The 20,081-nt window shown below is 39.4% G+C and overlaps 3 long non-coding RNA genes across 3 annotated transcripts; all 3 read left to right on the forward strand.

The window, feature by feature from the left end:
* Nucleotides 1-987: 987 nt before the first annotated feature.
* On the forward strand, nt 988-3,917 carry LOC143415686 (uncharacterized). Its single transcript, XR_013096115.1, has 3 exons — nt 988-1,236; nt 2,946-3,284; nt 3,894-3,917. It is a non-coding gene; the product is annotated as an uncharacterized LOC143415686 (long non-coding RNA).
* An 8,186-nt stretch (nt 3,918-12,103) lies between these two features.
* On the forward strand, nt 12,104-12,897 carry LOC143415648 (uncharacterized). Its single transcript, XR_013096057.1, has 3 exons — nt 12,104-12,207; nt 12,634-12,669; nt 12,793-12,897. It is a non-coding gene; the product is annotated as an uncharacterized LOC143415648 (long non-coding RNA).
* An 88-nt stretch (nt 12,898-12,985) lies between these two features.
* On the forward strand, nt 12,986-13,530 carry LOC143415640 (uncharacterized). Its single transcript, XR_013096051.1, has 3 exons — nt 12,986-13,056; nt 13,136-13,381; nt 13,468-13,530. It is a non-coding gene; the product is annotated as an uncharacterized LOC143415640 (long non-coding RNA).
* Nucleotides 13,531-20,081: the final 6,551 nt, after the last annotated feature.

Raw genomic sequence — 20,081 nt, forward strand, 5'->3', positions numbered from 1 at the left:
TTCTCTAGAACCTTAAGAAATGGCAGCTTAGAGATTGGTCTAAAACAGGGATAATGAGAGTGAATAATGCATGTTCATTCTTTAATGAGAGTGGTTTAAATTTTGAGAAAAAGAATGAACATGCAGGTTGTTCAGAAGGGTCTTGGGGTGGGAGCAGGATATGTGCTCTGATGTTATCAGTTTTTTCAGTAAAGAACTTTTGAAAATCCTCAGAAGTCACACACAAACATAAGACATAACCCTTCAAAATAAAACAGGAAACAATTCACAAAGATGCAGACTAAGAAATGCGGACTTACACAGAGGGAACACACGAGCAGAGAAGACTAAGCACAGAACTAAACCTAAACTAAACATGAGGGCAAAAGAACAAAACCTAAGAACTAAACCCTAAACCAGAATAAGCTGGAACATAGAACAATAATGATAATAATCAACATAGGATAGCTAAAGAATCAGAACATAAATTATAATACAGAAGAATACCAAAAACATAAGAAACTGAAAGTGCTGGGTCAGAATGATCCAGAACCGTGACATTAACGGTGGCTTGAGGAGATGCAGCAAAGGCAGTTGAGAATTGGGGGCAGTTTCAAGTGTTAAAGAGCGTATAAGAGGGCCTGGGTTTGTTTAGAAGATGAGTGACGAATGGGAATATTACACAAAAAAAACAAAAAATCAAGGCAAACTGCAGAACCAGTGTGTGAAAAGATAAATGCTTCCTAAAAAACTGTAGGGAGTAAGGAACAGCCAAGTGCTGTTAATCTATTGCAGTTGGTTAACTAATCATCAGGAAGTCTTTCTTTGAAAGAAAAAGTTTGCAGTTAGAAGCTGTTGCACTTTGTCAGGTTTGGTTTTCACTTCTTTTGTTATTAAATTAAAATCATTCAGGAATCAAGCAGGTGTGGCTACTAACCTGTTACACCGGTCCATGTTGTGAAATAAAACGGCTACGGGGAACTACAGGTGCATTTCCTGATATGTGGCTGTAAGGTAACGTGGTAACGTCCACTTTACCTTTAGATTTTTAATTTATGTTTTATCTTTTGACTTTTAACTCATGAACTTTTTACCTTTTTTTGCTTGAGTGGAATACAATTTAATGCGGTTCCATTTGACCCACTGAAAAAGAAGACACGTGGATACTGACCTTAAATGTTTTACATTTGTGGATAATTTTTCATCGTGACGAGCAGAAGACTCTTTGAGGGTTTCACAGATGCCATCAGAACGACAGTAAGTGTTAAAATGACGTTTTTGAGCCTTCAGAACTATCTCCAGACTAAAAGCTTCAAAAGCATATTTTTTTAGGAAACTATTTATTGTATTTTAATTAAGTTATAAGCACTTTGGTTTTCGATTTGCAACAAAAATCAAATGTACTTATTTACTTACATCTAGGTAATCTAACAGGTTGACAAAAGTCTGTTAATCTTAATCCAGCTGATCCAGGATGAAAGCTTCACTTTACTGGTTTACAAAATTAGTGTTGTTCTGTGGAGATAACAACTGAACCTGGTAAACACTCTGACCTGATTTTTTATAAAATAATATAGAATAAGAATTTAACAATAGATGCACTCAGACACGTCACTCTGCACGTCACTTTAATGCGACTCATCAATGTCCCTGCGGTAGTGATCAGTTTTAGCTTTATTTTAGTTTAAAGTTTAAATTTAGTCTCATGTAGTCAGGTTTAAACTTGGATTTTCTGTTATTTACTGAAAATATCAGGATCCTCAGACATTAAGAGCACTCTAAGTGCCTCTAAACTACTCAAACTAGAACAAGCACGCAAATGGCGTCCGTAAGCATGCTGCTCTTCTCAACTTTGGTATTTCTCGTCGTGCCGATTTCTGCAGGTGAGATTTAGGTATTTAAACAAAAACAGTGTTTCTCTCTGAGATAAAGAGGACAGGCATTGACCTTGTTTACATGTTAACAGTATGATGACTTATTGATTTGGTATATCCATAGTTATGAAGTTACGGACCTTTTCTGTCAGTGATTATGACCTCAGTAAATCCAAATCAGTACTCCTATGTAGGTTAATCTTTCCATATACGTTTCAGTGCCTGATATCAATTGTAAATATACACAGTAATGCTACAGAACACCAAATGTATTTTAGCTTACCAGTGTGTAACATATCTGTTAGCTTTAGCAGCATGAACTAGCCACGTAGAAAACATAGTAATTCATATTATACTTCTACATAAGCAGATTCACTAAATGACATGAAAGACTCAAGTCACACAATTTGGCTACCTAGAAGTCCACCTTCAGGCCGCTTTGCAAGGTGCCTGTTGTTATTAAGTTAGTTTAATACTCTGGACCATGTCCATGTGCAATAATGCAACTATAACTATATTTATAAAAATAAATCTCCACTCACCCTGTGGGCAGTCTTTAAGTTTGGGTCCTCTACCAGAGGCCTTGGAGTTTGAGGGTCCTACACAGTATCTCTGCTGTTCCTACGACTGTGGTCTTCTGAACAGAGACTTTATTAAAGGAATAACAAAGTTAAAACAAACTTTCATCACTTTAATGTCCTGTTGTTATTCATGTGAATTATATCATATTTTGTAATATACCAGCTGATAATGACATCATCACAGCACATCACACTTTATGAAGTATTAAATATTTGCTCATGATTAAAAATGTTTTTGTGATTAAGATTTCTTCCATCAGCTGTTAGTTCACTTAATACTAAAATTGATTACAGTAAAATTATATCCAGCTAGCGTTACGATTTTTAATATACTATAAATTCTATTTTAAATAACAAAAAAAAAAAAAAGAAAAAAACAATCCACCTATGTGTATATGTGCAGAGCTCATTGGACTTTCTTTGTTTCCCTTCATTCTGATTGACTGTTGTAAAAGTGAACAATTCTACTTTAATCTTCATCCTCTCTGCTCTGTGTTGTTTCCTCTTTCAGACCAGAAAATCATCACAGCTGAGTCTGGACAGAACATCACTCTGCCATGTCGAGCTCCAAACAACAACATCATAGTTGTAAATTGGAGCAGAGCTGACCTGAAGCCACAATATATGGTTTTGTACCGGGATGAGCAATTTGTTCCAGATGACCAGCATCCATCTTTTAAGAACCGGGTGGATCTGCAGGACAGACAGATGAAGGATGGAGACGTGTCTCTGATTCTGAGGGATGTGACGATTAATGATAATGGAACATACGAGTGCCGTGTAGTCATGAAAGAAACACGCTCATGGAAATCCATCAGCGTCATCTACCTGAGTGTTGTTGATCCTCCAGGTGAGTGAGTAGAGTTGAGTGTGATCAGAGGTGAAGCTGCTTCCTGGTTGTTGATGTTTGTATCTAAAGATGTTGTTGATGTTGATGTTATGGAAAGCAGATGGATCCTTTACTATGAAGCATTCAACATACTCAGGGCATTGTTCCAATATTCATTTGCTTCATTACTGGCAGTCAGACCAAGCAGTAGTTATTAGCTTGATAACTTAACTCAGGGATTATCATTTTATCTATAGTTACATGAAGCAATGGAGTTGACAACATCTGACCAATCAAAAACATAAAATATAATAATAAACCATAACATTTGTATCCAAAAATCTATATTTCTTACTGATTGTACTAATGAAAGAAAACACAATATGAATTTTGCTATCTCCACTCTGAGGTCAGAGAAATCTTCCAAGTAAAGTAACACTATTCTTGGAGACGATTGGTCAGTAGGCAATAATTTCACTCTTGCTAATCCAGCACAGTGCTGCTCACAGTAAGAAGTGAACAACACTTTCATAACATTGAAAACCAAGAGTTACCTGGATATGGTCTTCATTCTGGTCATTCATGGTCCTACCTGACAGCTGACACCTCACTCCTGTTTCTCCCCTGCAGGTCAGCCAAGAGATGAAGAGAAGGACTCATCTTTGGTCTATCAGTTTTTGGTCTGATTCTTCTTGCAGTTGTTTTGCTTATGTACAGAAGATGTAAACAACAACAGAGCCAGGGCTCAGACTAGTTTGCTGATGTTCATTAGCAGCAGTTTGAAATGTAAGTGATTCTCATGGCCACATTAATCCCCCCTACAAGGGCTAAGCATTTACTCTGCTAATATAAATATAAAAGCTGTATCATTACACAAAGATACAATCATGTATTACACGTTACTTGTTACTTTTCCAAAAAGTAATACAGTTACTTATGGAATTACTTACTGGAAAAAGCAGTTCATTACACTAATCACTGTATTTCTGTCACATTGTTGTCACAAAATTATCAGCATCAACCTATATGTTACACTCACAAACAGCAACCCAATCTAAATGAATACAAACTTATGATCTTTCTATTAGCGTTTACATTTGATGATTTTCAACTCTTTAAACCTCAACCGAAGAGAACCAACCTCCACATCTAACTACATTTCAATAATTCTCTGCCAATCACGCGACAGATAGCAGACATCTTCCAGTGCCACTGGTTACATCACGTTTCTCTGATTATCATCAAACCTGTTCACACTGTGTTAGCATAAACACTGTAGACGACTGTGTGAGTGCAGATGATGTCTTTTGGATTACAGATAACTAATAATCTGTTTGTTAGTGTTCGATTGATTGATTGGACAATACTGAATCAGTGTTTTTACATTATTATAAAAGGGTAAAAGTTTCATATGCCTGAGGAGTCTGATCAACTTTAACGTTTTCATCCATAAACTAGACTTTTCAGATTGTATTTTAATAACAGATGTTGTTCATCGAATTTCATAGCAGATCTCAATTTTTTTGTTTATATTGGATTTTTTTAAAATATGTTACATGTTTACTATTTCTTATTTTCGTTTTTAATCATTTGAAATGTCTGTAACGCTTTCTCACACGCAAATGAACCAAACCACAGAAAATTCATTGTTTTGGTAAAATACAATTACATTTGCTATCATAACTAAAATCTGTTATCAATGTACTGTAGTTGTTGGGTCAGCCACACGCTCTCACAGAATCATAAATAATAATAAATAATGCCACTCAGAGTGTTTAAACATTTACAGTTCATGAGAGACTGAAGGTCCTGAGGAGAGTTATTGTGCACAGCGCTGCCTACAGTGATTTTGTATGAGTATCTATGTAATCACTATATTAAGTATATTGTATTAGAACTTTTGCTGTATTTTCTAATATATTCTAAATAAATAACTAAGTAATTCACTGCCAGGCTACTCTAGCCTCTGTGTTATGTTAATGTGCTATTTTTGTTGTGTGCTGTGTTTGAGTTCACTTTAATAAGCCTTTCTGCCCAACCAGCACGTATTCTGTTCTCATCCAGATGCAGCACTAAAAGATAAAAGTAAAAAAAAAAAAGTAAAAAAAAACTTTTAAAAAAAGTTTAAAAAAAAAGGCTCACTTTGCTGTTTCATTTGTATTTAAAGTATCAGAAAGTAAGTAATGAAAAACATACATGCATATTTAACTTATTTGGGTTCATTACAGACCACACAATATATTCAAGCATATTTGAAGTGTCTAAATTATTTGACAAACTGGTTCGTGTGAATGCATAGTGCACTTAAAATATGCCACCATCAGCACTGTGCACAAAGGAGGGGAGACTTTTCATCAAAGTTAACATCTGGAATAATGATCTTATGGCACATCCAGGTAAAAAGTCTAATTGAGATTTAAAAAGAAAAAAATCAAGAAAGACCAGGTCAATACCTGCTAATGAGTGCAGACAGAATAACAAAGTTTTATATTTTAACAAACAAGTTTAAAGGACAAATATCTCGAGTGGGTCGCCACAGTGTCACAGCAGTCATGACCCTCACTTTACGCCTGAACAAAATCTAAACAGGTGAGATATAAAACTATGCACTGACCACGCAGTTTAAATGAAAAGGGAAATGAGCTTTAGGGAGTGACTTTTTAACACTTTTATAAGTAACACTTTTATAGTAACACTTTTTATATATTTTTGTGTTAAAAAAATGTACATTAAAAATAGCAATAACAATAATAATAATAATATATAACAACAACAATAATGAGTAGATTCAATGTAAACATGTTAAAATGTTCCATATTAGTGACATCTAAAGATTTCCCAAAATATGACAAAAATGTACCCCGTATCTTTTCTTCTCTTAAATGAGTTTGATCCCAAACATCACCAGCTCTGCCATCCTTCATGCTCCAACTGTTTCATGGCAGTCATTTAAACTGCATTTTCACTGCACTGCACCACTCTCTCCAACACAAGTTGACAAAGTATTTTCTTTGCAAAGACAAGAATCATTCACTGACAAAACTAGAAACATCTTGCAGAAAACATAAAAAAAAATCAAACATGACACAGAGGAAATAAGGAAGCAGAACTCAGCTATACAACATGAAATCTGGGGACTGAAGGAGAAATACAAACACAGCAAAGCTCTGGAAGAATCTTTTGCTGTCGCCAAAGCAGAGAGAGAGGCTGTTAGGCAGCAGAATGACGCTCTGTGACACGAAATTCACGAGATGGAAAGAAATATTTAGCAAAGAGATATGCCACAATGGAAGTGTCAAAAGAGATCATGAAAAGTCACCATGAGGGACTGCAGAAGGAACTCAGAGCTCCTGTTAAACCTCTCAGTGAAGCTTGAAATTGGCCATGAATGACATTAAAAGTCTGCTGCCATCTAACAGTGAAACTGGGTATTACAGCATGGCAGCTGCTCTACAAATAAGAGCAATGTAACCACTTTAAAAATCCAAAAGTAGTTTCTTAGTATCACAGTTCATGAAATACATCTCACTTTCCTTTTATTCAGCAGCTGCAGTCAGTAAATATTTTGTGTGCGTTTTCTTACATTATTTATTTATAATTCTTCTTCTTCAGCCAAGAGCCCTGACCAGCAGAGCTTTAAGAGTGGTTTAATAAACAGCTTTGGGATCAAATCTACATTCACACACAGACAGAGTGGAGTGTGAGGTCGTCTCTACACATCTACCTGTGTCTTTCTAAAACAATAACTAGCATACATGGGATTTTCTTGTCAAATATCTGAGCCTACAGCCAGAGCAATCAGGAATAAGTGCTATCGGCACTAATGTCACACAGATCTAAAGTGTCTCTGTTGTTCAGTCCTGATGATCAGCGGAGTGTTCAAGGGTTTCAGAAATCCTCAACATCAAGTCTTTAAAATGAGCTTTCAGCCTTTTAGGTGCAGTGATATGATTTATATGAGTCATGTGATTTACAGGAAGTGTTGCAGGAGCTGCATGCATTGCAGACAATTTGCTGACGCTTGCTTTTTCCATGTCTTCTCTGTGGGTGTTTCTTTGTCTTCACTGTAAACAGATCTACTGAGAGACTCCTGCACTGATGTTTCATAGGACAGTCCAAACAGTCTCACTGGTTCTTCATGAAGAACAAAGATTTGCTCTCTGTGGCTCCAACACAACTTAAAGATAAATCACTGACAGATTGGAAGTTTGTCTCTACCGATCCACCCTTTTTCTTTGAAACCAGTTGAAGTTCGTTTCCTGTAACTGCAGTAAGATTACATATGTGGTTAAATGTAGGTGGTTAGGTTCTGTTCTGAGTACTAGGATGTGTCTGTTAAAACAGGATGTCAAAGTGAAATGAGTCAGTTAGATCAGCGTTGTGGCACAGAGTTCTCCCACAGATTAACTTGTTACATTCTATTATTTTTTTATTGTTTACTTTTTTTTAACTGCTCATGTTAAATAAACATAAAGGATAGGTTCATCATAGTGTCCTGATACATGCTCAGTCATCCAGGTAAGGAAATCCAAAAAAGTTGACTTCAGTTGTCAGTGGCCTGAAGAAGTCACTTGGATGAGTGATGATATTTTTCTCCAAATGAAAACTTTACGTCCAGATGAACAGAATCAACTTCCTGGGACTTTATCAGGTTTTTCTTGACCTACAGAAAGAGCAGATGGATTATACCAACCTCACACTTTTTTATCTTTGTATGGATTTTTTTTCCATCCTGATGATCAGAAGAGAGTTTGAGGATTTAACAGGTCTCCATACAACAACAGTAAGTGTTTGCTGTGTTTTTCTAAAATCATTTTCAGTCTTTTAGGTAAAAAGTTTCAGTTGTCATGGTTACAGTTCATGGTCCCGGATGAGCTTCTCCGAAGCTCATCCGGGACTTGCTGTCATAGCAACAGATCCGTAAGCGTAAACCTGCTCAGGAGCAGGTTTACTTTATGTAAACAGGATTAGATCGCGGCGTATATTGCGGGATAGACAGGATCCTTTAGCTCAGCGCAACAGTGTGCTCGTAGAGAGATATCGATTTTCCCGTGAGGGTATTATTCACTTAACCAACTTGTTGACGAGGGGGTGCAAGACCACCACCTGTCTTTTTTTGCTCTGCCCTTTTCTTGGTTGCTGTTATGAACAAACAAACAGAGTATTCCAGGGTCTCTTTCCAAGAGACGAAAAGCAATATAAGTGATAAATATTACCATTCTGCAGAATATTCTTATATTCCACTTTTACTTGTTCCCATGTTCTAGTGGGTCCTGTCGTGGCTCTAATGTGAAAGAGGATATAATGTAATATAATATAATATAGTGTGATATGATAAATCTACGGCGCAATATGGCAGCCTGGCTTCTGTCAGTCTGCCCCAGGGCAGCTGTGGCTACAACCGTAGCTGCCTCCACCAGTGTGTGAATGTGAGAGTGACTGAATAGTGGCATTGTCATGCTCTTTGGGTGCCTTGAAAAGCGCTCTATCAATCCAATCCATTATTATTGTTATTATTAAATTACTTACGAGTTTAATTTGTCAGCAACTTTCTGCCAGCCCTCTCTCCTTGCTTTTGCAGCCTTTGCAGTGTTCCCTTGCGTTTTAATTAAACTCTGAAACTCCTGAAATCCCTCACTCAGGAGTTCTTGCTCTGCTGCCGAAAAATACCGAGCGCGCTCCTTCGACATTTGCGCCGACCAATCAGAGGGTTGCCGATCAATGTTTCTACTCTCGATGCGTAGCCCCTTTTACGACACCCAGTGATCTCACATTACTTCATCCAGCTGTACTAATCGTCAACAGCAGGTGTGTTCGGGGAACCGGATTAGCGAGCTCAAAGTTAGCGCGATGATTTGATCTTGGATGTAGTAAGCGACGTACGAAGAACGGGCCCCAGGAGACAGACATTGGTTTGATGATAAATTTCTCTGATTATCATCAAACCTGTTCAGACTGTGTCAGTGCGTCTCTGTGCTGTCTGTCAGAGACTCTGTGAAATACAGTGTTTGTTCATCTTCACAGTCACCTCTTCTGTGGAAACATTTCGGAAAGCTCTACCTTCCCCCTCAGACACTTTATTTATTTTTTGTTTGTTTTTTACCTGGCAGGGGCGGATCTAGAAGGGTGGCATGGGGTGGCAAGTGCCACCCCAGTTTTCCATATGACAGTGTTGTTTATTGAAATAAGATAGCATTAACACTTTGAGCGTAGTTACAGTCAACAGTGAATATAAAGGCTAAAACTGAATATATTGCATAGTGTTTTTTCTAAGGACAGCGCGAAAACAGTAAAGAAAGAAAAAAAAGCCACCTCTTTCCTATTGGTGGAAAAATGCGCCATGTCGACCATTTTTTTTTAAAAAGTCAACACGTGGGATTTGGTTGTTTAGGAAGAGGGAAAGTTTTTGGAGCGACGGTAACGGCAGCGAGACAGAGCGAGGGAGGGAGAGAGTTTTTAGATGTGGGAGATTTGTGACGTTTAGTGTGGAGTGTATACTTAGTGTGTTGTGTAGTCGTTATTTTGTTTTGTGTGTCACTGAGGGCACTAATGAATGTCACTAAGGCACATTTGCAATGTAAACACTGAGTAGAAAGTTTTATGATACACCTCCTGTTGTCAGGCCTGCAGGTTTAATACTCAATACTTGAAATGTGCAATTCACTTGTATTTTTATTTTTATTCCTATTTATTCTATTTATCCCCTTCGTATATTTTATTTATATTGTCTCTGTATTTATATATATGTGTGTGTGTGTGTGTATATATATATATATATATATATATATATATATAATATTCTGTAACTCTGTAACTTCTGTCGGTGCTGTGCTTTTTTGGAAATCGAATTTCCCAGAGGAACCCACCCGAGGGATTAATAAAGTTCTATCTAATCTAATCTAATCTAATCTTATCCCTGTGCTGTTCTGTCTTTTGGTGGACAAACTTTTTTTACTGGCACACATCACTTGTGGGGCATCTTATTGTGACACCTGATTGTTCTCTCATTTTAGTTTTAGTAATATTTTTAAGTGGTTGTAGAAAATGAAAAAAAATGGCAGGTGTATTGGCTGCATTTTAGATAAATAGTTGTATATGTTTACAAAATGTACAATTTATATTTGCAATTCAAGTTATAAAAATTTACTCAACATGTCTGTGTGGTTTTTTACAGTAAAAAAATACTACTAGGATTTTAAGTTCTTTGTGTGATTTCAGATCAGTAACACTAATGCAGTATGTCAGTGAAAAAAAAAAACTAAATTCAGTTGAGCTGAAAAGAATGAAACCAAACAAGGCAAGGGAAAAAATAAAAAGAAACAATTTGAGGGTGAAATACAAACGTAAACTCAAAAGGAGTCAGAAATGGTCAGCTGTATTTCAGACCTCAGAGGGTTAATCCAACAAATCATGAAAATTTTGGTTTAAATTTTTGTTCATGACAGTGCAGATTTCTGACATTTTGTGTAATTTAAGCTGTAACAATGTGACTGTTTTCTAACAAAAAACAGTGAAACTTAAGTTAGACTTGTGTTTGTAAATGATACACCCCATGTTGTGTAGCTTTCTGGATTTTATACTTATTGGGCTACATATTTATTATACAGGCTATAGAGTACATAGAATCAAAACTCACATGTTTTATGTAACTAAAGTGTGTAATTATGTGGGCTACAGACAATAATTACGTTATAGACTATATTTATATGAAAAACATGTATAATTACTGCATTTGAATCATTATAACCACATGTAACCACCTGCATATGTGTTTGAAAAAAAGGCTTTTATTTTGCCACCCCATTTGATTTCTTTGCCACCCTCATGCCACCCTAAGACAATTTCTCTAGATCCGCCCCTGGAGGGAACTACTTCCTCGTACACCTTTCATAATCATGTGTGAAATACGGCTGTATAAATGTGTCGCAGCCCATTGGCGTGCACACTCACAACAATGGTTGAGCATAAATGGAGTGGACATATTTTTCCTCTAAAGAGGAGAGGACTGCATTATTAAGTGATAAGAACAAGTAATCTGATGTCCTGTAATCATTATGATGCTATAATTTGAGACAAAATAAAAGATACAATGAATAAAATACATTTTTGTACAGAGTATCGAATCAGTATCGTTGATACCACCCTGAACTCTTTGAGGCCTTTTTTTCTTTTTTCTCTTCTGTTGCTATTTATTATAGTAGACTTATATGTTCAGTACTTATGTTTTACTATTTCTGCATTTTGTTAACCTGAATTACACATAGGCCTGTGTGTTTAACACAGGTTTGGAAGGAGAAGCTAAACCTGTTAATGTTAAACCTGCATTCTTTCTAATGACCAGCAGGGGGTGACTCTGTTCTTTTACACGTGATTGCAGTGAAAGAACAGAGCCACTGCAGTTCATCAATCACATGCATCGTGTAATCTTTCCATTTTTCCTTGTGGGCAAAGATCTGATCTGAACCCACTTATTTAGGTTTAGTCACTGAAAACTATATTTTAAGATCAGGCAGGAACATTGTTTCTTTGGCACTGATGTCTCAGCATACGAATGATACTATGATGAGCAGTCAGACAGCAGCCTTCATGTAACGTGTAACACATTACTGCACTCCCTGGTTTGATTTGTATCTTAGCTTTCAATTTAAAGCTTTCAGGAACAAGTTTTTGGCTTAAGATTTTTTAAAAAGAACAAAAACAAAAATGATAAAAAAATTGGAAAAAAAGGCTGTTTGTTAATAGTTAAATTTGTTTTGGATAATTGGATAAATTGTGTCCTTCCATGAAGAATAGTCAGTCCTCCACCATGCCTGTATTTCAACCAATAGAAAGCTGGTGCTCAGAGGAAGAGGGCGGGCTTTACTTGGTGTCAGTGACAGAAATGAAAAAAAGCTCAAATGAGTGAGAAGGACGATGAAGGAAACATCTGTGCTGTGTCTGCTCTGTAAGTAGAATCTCTGTGTTTGTTTGAATTCTTGTACTTTGACTGTCTGCTCTCCTGATAACTGATGATGGAGGAGAAGACATGAAAAACAAATCAGGCTGAATTCAAGTTCAAAACACCACGAGGACCAACTGCAGGTCTGAACTGACTCTTTATCTTTGCTCAGGAGTCGAGGAAACACAGCAGGCAGTGAAAAGATCAAATCATTCACTCATTATATCAACACAGCTGCACAGTTGACACATGACCTTGTGGGATTTACTTTTTCAGTCGCTTGTTGTCCAAACTTTATTGAAATATGTTGCTGGCATCAAACTGAAAATTAGCAGATTAATCAGAGAGATGAGTTTGTGTGTTTGTCAGCTGTTTGTGTGGAGTTGTTCTTTATGTTCACCTCAAATCAACCTGAGTGTCATTTCTCTTTAGTTCTGATCTCACTGCTGAGCTGCACAACAAACCAAGGTCAGTAACCTTCTTCTGTCACAGTTTAAACCTGAGAAATGCTCACTGATATGACCTGATTGGGTTCATGTTTCACAATGTAAAGTCTAACAGATCATCAGTTTTTCGTTTTAACCCTCACAGCTCGTCTGACTGTGAGTCCCAGCAGCTCTCAGATCTTTAAAGGAGACTTTGTGTCTCTGAGCTGTGAGGAGGACGACAGCTCTGCTGGATGGACTCTGAGGAGAAACACAAGCACACACACCAGGACTCAGTGTGGAGATGGGTGGGGAACATCAGCTGGTTCTTCCTGTACCTTCAACCACATCGTCTTAGTAGACAGTGGAGTTTACTGGTGTGAGTCCAGAGAGGGTCCCATCAGTAACATGGTTAACCTGACAGTCACTGGTAAGCTGAGTGTGTGGAGTTAGTGTTGATGAAGCTGTGTGTAAATGGATGAAATGCTGTAGTTTGTCTCTGTGTTGAGGTGGATCAGTGATCCTGCAGAGTCCTGTCCTCCCTGTGATGGAGGGAGATGACGTCACTCTGCTCTGTAAAACAAAGACCACTCCCTCCAACCTCCCAGCTGCTTTCTATAAAGATGGCTCCCTCATCAGGAAGCAGCCTACAGGTCACATGACCATCCAGCATGTTTCCAGGTCTGATGAAGGCCTCTACAAGTGTGACATCAGCGGTCATGGAGAGTCTCCATCCAGCTGGATCACTGTCACAGGTGACACACTCACCTGTCTGTGTTTCTGCAGCTTTCAACATTCACAATGTGACGACAACTTAATGACTGTGTTTGCTTTGTTTTAGACGAACACACCACCACACCTCCACCTACATCCACACCTCCACCTACATCCACCTCTCCTCCTGTTCTCTCTGCGTTATCATGTGTTGGATTAGTCTGTGTTGTGGTACTGGTGTTACTGGTTCTGTTGGTGAGACGATGTGTTCACAGGAAACCTGAAGGTGAGACTCAGACTTCCTCATTTTTCACGTCTGAGTTTGTTTAGTAGAATAAAGTTCACATTTATTATGACCACAGTAACAATTTAAGTTTAATCTCTGTTTAAATATTTAATTTAGATTTTTTTTTTCATTTTTGAAAATTTCAGAATATCATAAAGATGTTTTAGAAGATGAAATCATCACTCATGTCATGTACGACACCATCAAGATATCAAATCAGCAGCAGCAGCCAATCAGACAACAGAGAGGTAATATTATGTCGAGGAGGATGTTTTCAAAATTTCTGCTTAGTTGTCGGATTTTCTTCTAAGAGTGTTTCTGTGTAGCTTTACAGTTTGGGGATATTTACAGAAAATATGAGTGAAGAATTTAATGGACCTGCAAATGTGTGACCTTTTTGTGCATTATGAGTATAGTTTGGTATGAAATGGGTACGAGAACATTTTCTCAATCATGTTTTTAACAGTGGTTAACTGAAGCTAACAGCTCTGCAGTCGTCCAGCATCCTGTTTCTGATAGAAAGAAAACACTTCAGCTGCAGGTGTTTCAACACAGAGCTGTTCATTGTTTATCTGAAAAAAATCTGTTCTGTCTCTGTTTCAATACCAGAGGTGGCAAAAGTACAGATATTTTTTATCTAAGTAGAAAATATCTGTACACTGAACCTCACACGGTGGTTCAGGGTGGGGAAAATCCCATCAGTAGGCTATGATCTGCTGCCCTGAGGTTTCCTGTTCTCTGTAAATTGAATTCAACAAGTTGTGAGCAGATGTTTCAAACGCTATCTTGACTGATTTCCGTCCAATACACTTACAGTACACTGTGTACACACTGTCCTTATACTAGACTGGATAAAGTTAGTGTGAAGGTGAAATTTAGTAAATGAATGTCAGTGTCATCAGCTTAGTTTCAAATTGGTCTCTGCTACATTTGATGTAAGCTAACTCTGACCATGAAATCACAACCACTGTGCAGCAGTCACACACTAAATCCATCACAATGTGACAAACCTAAACTGCAGATTGTTTTCAAGGAAGTTTTTGAATAAAACATAACACATATTTTTAACTCTAAGCTCTCTTCTTCCTCTCCTTTCCTCTATTCTCATCTTTCTCCATCTCTGAGTGAAGTTAGCTCTCTTTCTTTTCAGTCCCTGTGAGCTGCTAATGGTCCCAAAGCCGGACCTTTAGCTAGCAACACACTGTGAGACAAACTGCACACAAACAGTTTGTGTGTTTGCTGATGTTTATTAAGTTGATAGACATGTTGCATTTGAAATTACCTGCTTCTGAAACAACGTTACTCCCTTTATGCTCATTCCCCTTTTCGAGGGCTAGCTAGATACTAAAGCAAGCAACCAGAATCTATGAACATTAGCATTCATTTTAGTGCTGTGGAGAAAAAAAAGAAAAACATTAATCTTGCTGAAGATTCTAATTAACATGAGACATCTCTGTACCTGATTGGAACTAAGGCTGAATAGCAGCCTTAATGCTGTGATGTTTGCTTTGTGCTCCATGGTGAAATACATCAGTCAGCATTTACGGCGGATGGCAGCTTTGTGGTCGTCCTGTGTCAAAGAAACCTTCCATGTGTACAACTGTTTCACAGCAGATGAGTTCAGATAAGAAAACAGCCATAGTTGTTATCGCTTAATCTCTTTACTGTGCCACTTTACAAAAAAGAAGAATGTTTTGCAATAGCTTTAGTGCAATAACATAAAAGCAATGCAGTTGTTGTGCGTGTAGTAATTTGGATGTGTTTCATTCTACAGAGACGGATTCAGTGGTAGTCTACCCAGGAGGGAGAACTGAAGACGTCAGTTATGGCCAGACAGCCATCAGAACAAAGAGTCCCAGGTACAGCTGCTCTTTATCTTTAACTTAGGACAGAAACAAGCTAGCTGCTCATCCTGTTGCCATGCTAAGCTAACCACATCCTGGCTCAACCTCAAACCGCATCCCAGTTCACACTTAATCAGTCTGAACTGGGAATGTTTGTGATGCAGAGAGGTGGAGACTGGAGGTCTTGATTAAACTACAAAGCTTGTAATCATGTTTCCTGTTGTTTGAACTGTGTATGTTTGTGTTCAGACTTTAAACCAGAGCCAGACGTCGTCTACTGTTCACTGAAGTAGTCCACCAGTCCAACCACTAACGTCCAGCTGCTGGTCTCTAACTGGTTCATCCCAGCACCTCAGACTAGAGGACATCCACATGTTACAGAGATTTTTATAAGTATTTTCATCTTGGTTGAAAAAGCTAAAAATCACCAAACGAAACTTTTTTGTGTTTCCTGGATTTCTGCAACATCAACAAATTTTCGCTCTCATTTGCATTTCTCACGTGGGTCTCTGGGTTTCTAAAATACGTCCTGTGGAAATTTTGATTTGTTGCTGTTTTGTTGTGGCTAACCGACACCCACCTGTCTGCAGAATACAGTGAAAACCAAAGAGCTGCAAACAGAAAAAACAGGATCATCATGCTTTGGTTAGAGCAGCTTCAGTACAGTAAAGGTGTCTGTTTGATGTCGAAGACTTTTTTCTCACCTTGAAACCAACCAGCAGCAGCTGACACAGAAATTTTTTTTTTTACAGAGCTGAATGGTTTTGGTTTCTGCTAAACTTGAAGCTCGTGAATTTGTGACTCTGACGACTTCTTGACTTTTGTCACACATGTATTTTAAACTAATTTCAATATTGAACAAAGATAACCCAAACCTGGAGTGTTTGTTAACCTTCTGACAAATGTAAAAAAAGAAAAAGAAAGACAGAAATGAGATACCAGTGTGTGTTTTCGTTTGTTCCATTTTTATTATTTTATTTTCGAAATTTATGAACAATGTTTTTTTTTAATCCTGAAGGAAAATGTCCCATCATCTGTTTGTACCAAGCTGAAACATGCTTGGATTGTGCAGCAGAACACTGATCTGAAACCCACCAGCAGGTCCGTCTCTGCCCAGCCCCAGGCTTCAACAGGACTTAGGAGGCCAAGGACGACCTGAGCCGCCCCAGTGTTTTGGCGCTGGATCACCGCATCTGACTGCTGGTTAGGGACTCTGTCTCCCGTCTTTCAGCCCTGTTAACTCACCACTGGACTCCTGCCCTCCAGAGGGGCTCTTCATTCCTGGCCTTTTCAGTGGACAGGTTCTGTCTCATACACTTTTGAAGTGTGAGATGGAAAACTTGACTTATTTGGCTGTGGCTACAAAATACACATTTTCTGAACGCAGAAAACAAAGAATAAACAAAGTGCACTGAGATGCTTGAGAACAGGAAATGTGTGTTTGAGAATGAATAGTTTTAGTTTTTATTTTATAGTTTATTTATAGTTTTTATTTCTGAATAACACGACATGTAATTTTGCTCTCGTGGTGGAAGTGTTTGCATGATATTTATTGTTTCCCATCTCTGTTCTTTCTTCAAAATTATCTAGCGCAATGTTTGATTCTGTCCTCATGATGGCACTGTTGTTTCATTATTAAAATTGTAGGACTGCAGAGGTATAACAGTGTTTTAGAAGTGAACTGCACAGCCCCAAGTATTCATCCAAGTCATTGGATCCAAGTGTTCCAATCACTTCCATAGTGACAGGAGTGTAAAACTTCCTCTCTACTAAATATTCCACAGTCAGCTGTTAGTGGTGTTATTACAAAGTGGAAGTGAATGACAGCAACTTAGCCATGATGAAGTTTGCCATATAAAATCATGGAATGTGGTCAGCACAAACTTTCTGCAGAGTCAGTTGCTACACATAACCAAGCTTCATGTGATCTTCAGATTAGCTGGAGAACAGTGCATAGAGAGCTTCATGGAATGGGTTTCCATGCCCGAGCAGCTGCATGCAAGCCTCACCAAACTCAGTGAATGGATCATATGCAGTGGTGTAAAGGATGCCACCAGTGGACTTATTGTTACTGTTATTGTGCTCTATAATAATAACACCACAAAGACAGACAGGAGAATGAGCTTTAGGAGTCCATGCACATTTAAAGAGTCACTGTGTCCCCTCAGCTGAATGCTACTGACACCCTTCAACGAATATGCTTTGAATTATGTTCAACTTTTTGGTAACAACTTTAACACCCCTGGATTAGTGGCTGGAGCCCAGCCTAAGTTTATTGTTCCAAGATAAAATGTACGTTCTGTTGTTGCAAAGTGGGAACAACAGAAATTCAGACTAGGTTACAGAGTGAGGTCGTTCATGATTCAAGATTCGTTATTTGTCACGTGCGTGGACAGGCATAACACGCAGTGAAATGTGACGTGATACTCTCCTCGACTGTGCAAAGAAAAAAGAGAGAGAAGACAGATCTTTATATACAGGGAATGGATATATACAAAGAGGAAATTATGTGCAGCAAGTGGGTGGGTCATGTACATTATATAAATAGAAATAAAATAAAATGAAACAATCTGGAAATTTACATGGTCGTTGCATGTTGAGGTAGCATGAAACTGCTGAATGAGTAGCTGCAGAGCTCAAAACACCAACACAAGAGTGCTGGGACTTCACAAGGTTGGGTTTCTTTTTTTTTCTCTTTGTTTTCTCTTTTTTTTTTTTTTTTGTGTGTCCCGTTTGGATCTATAGCCATCAGAATTGTTGTCTTGAGGCCAAGAAAGATGCCAAGCGGATTTATTTTACCAAGTGGATCATCATGGCCTTGCCATATTGGTCCATTTGATTGACCTTTATTATAATTATGAATTTATTTTATTTTCAGTTGCTACAAACGGGACAGACATGACTGGGGGATAGGACAGGGAGAAAGAATGAAAGAAAGAGAGGGAGAGAAAGAAAACCAAAGGGGAGAAGAGACGGTGAGAAGGGGGGGAAGAAAGAAAAAACAAAACAAAACACCTGGGTCACCTGTATGGAGGAAAAAAACAGAAGAGAAAGCAAACAACAAAGAACAACATAATAAAAAAAAAAAACAGCACCATCACAAAAAATTAGCTAGCAGTAGATATCAGTAGATACTAAATATTAAACGCTATTGTGCAGCACGCAAGATAGAAAGCGCACAATGTGCTTTGAGGCAGCAGCCAAGAAAGGTGTAGTCCGCGTCTGTGAACACCCGTGTGTACACCTGTGTGCATACCTGTGTGGATCAGCATGCTTGCATTCCAAAGGTTTCTCCATGTAACGATCTGCTAGGGAGTGTGGGGAGCCACAGCCCCGTCCCCCAGGGCATGAAGCAGGTATGGAGGAGATCAAAACTCCAGACATCCAGAGGCCCCAGAGTACAAGGACCCGAGGAGGACCACCAAAGGGGGAGGAACCGTGCCAGCCTCCTGGGAAGAGCTGAGTAGGGCCCCAAACGAGAGGTCACCCAGCAGCTACGGAGCAGAGGCCAGAGGGGGTTGCAGTGCCGTGCCCGTGGGCTCTGCCGGCAGCCAGCTGTGCCAGAGAGGACCAAGCTTCAGGCCCAGAGGCCTGAAGGCACCCCACCCCCCGGAAGGAGCCCAGTCGGGCCACAGGCGCCAGGCCCCGCCAATCGGCCACCAGGAGTGAGCCAGTACATACATGAGCGCCCAGCCCCAGTCGACAAGGACCACCAACACGCCAACGTCTGAGGGCATCAGCGACCAGCAGGGAGTGTGGTGAGGGGAGATAGGCCTCCGTACTTTAGAGGGCCTGAGATGTACCCAGAGAGGTTGAGTCTAAGACCCAACCTGACATATAGACACAGACGAACAGGCGCACGCGGACACAAATGTGCATTCCCACCCCCATAGACACAACCAAATACTCGGCACTCACCCAACGTGTAGACAGACACAAATACACACTGCACAGACAGTCGCACTCCCCAAACATACTCTATATACCAGGTCCAGGTACCCCTGCCCCCAGAGGGGCAAGCCGCACCTAGACCCAGGAGATGTAACCCTTCTCTCTGGGGTGGAGGCAAGCGGACCACCTCCTTATCTGCAGTAGCAGGGAGGCCCCGCACCCCAGACCGCAGTCTGATGGCCAGCACCTCCTCCCAGCCCCCCAGCCCTGACGGCTAACAGAACCGGGGTGAGTGAAGACCCCAAACCTCCCTCCGCCCGCTCATATGTTGCTGTGTGCTGTTCTAAAGTGCATTTAAAACTCAGGAGAGCAGCACGGCTCCTCCCGAAAACCCTTAGTGTCTATGTGCCTTTAAAATTGAGGGTAGGGCACCAGCGCCAGAGGTGGGTTGGAGTACACCGACCATCCTCTGGATGCTGTAAAACGTGACCACCCCCAAGGCCCTATATGTGTGTGTTATGTGAGAGTGTGAGTAATGTGGATGTCTAGCTTGCAGAATAAAATTGAGGCACAGGCGGCCAGAAGGGGACAGAGGGGGAGTGCCTCCCCTGCACCCTGGTGAAGTACCTGCACCCCAAGCCCTGCGTGTGTGGGTGGGTGTGGTAGAGCGGGAATAGGGAGGCAGCTGAGGATGGGGAGGGAATAAAGGGAGGGGCCAGC

The sequence above is a fragment of the Maylandia zebra genome, unplaced genomic scaffold, assembly GCF_041146795.1.
Source record: "Maylandia zebra isolate NMK-2024a unplaced genomic scaffold, Mzebra_GT3a scaffold02, whole genome shotgun sequence".
Lineage (NCBI taxonomy): Eukaryota > Metazoa > Chordata > Actinopteri > Cichliformes > Cichlidae > Maylandia > Maylandia zebra.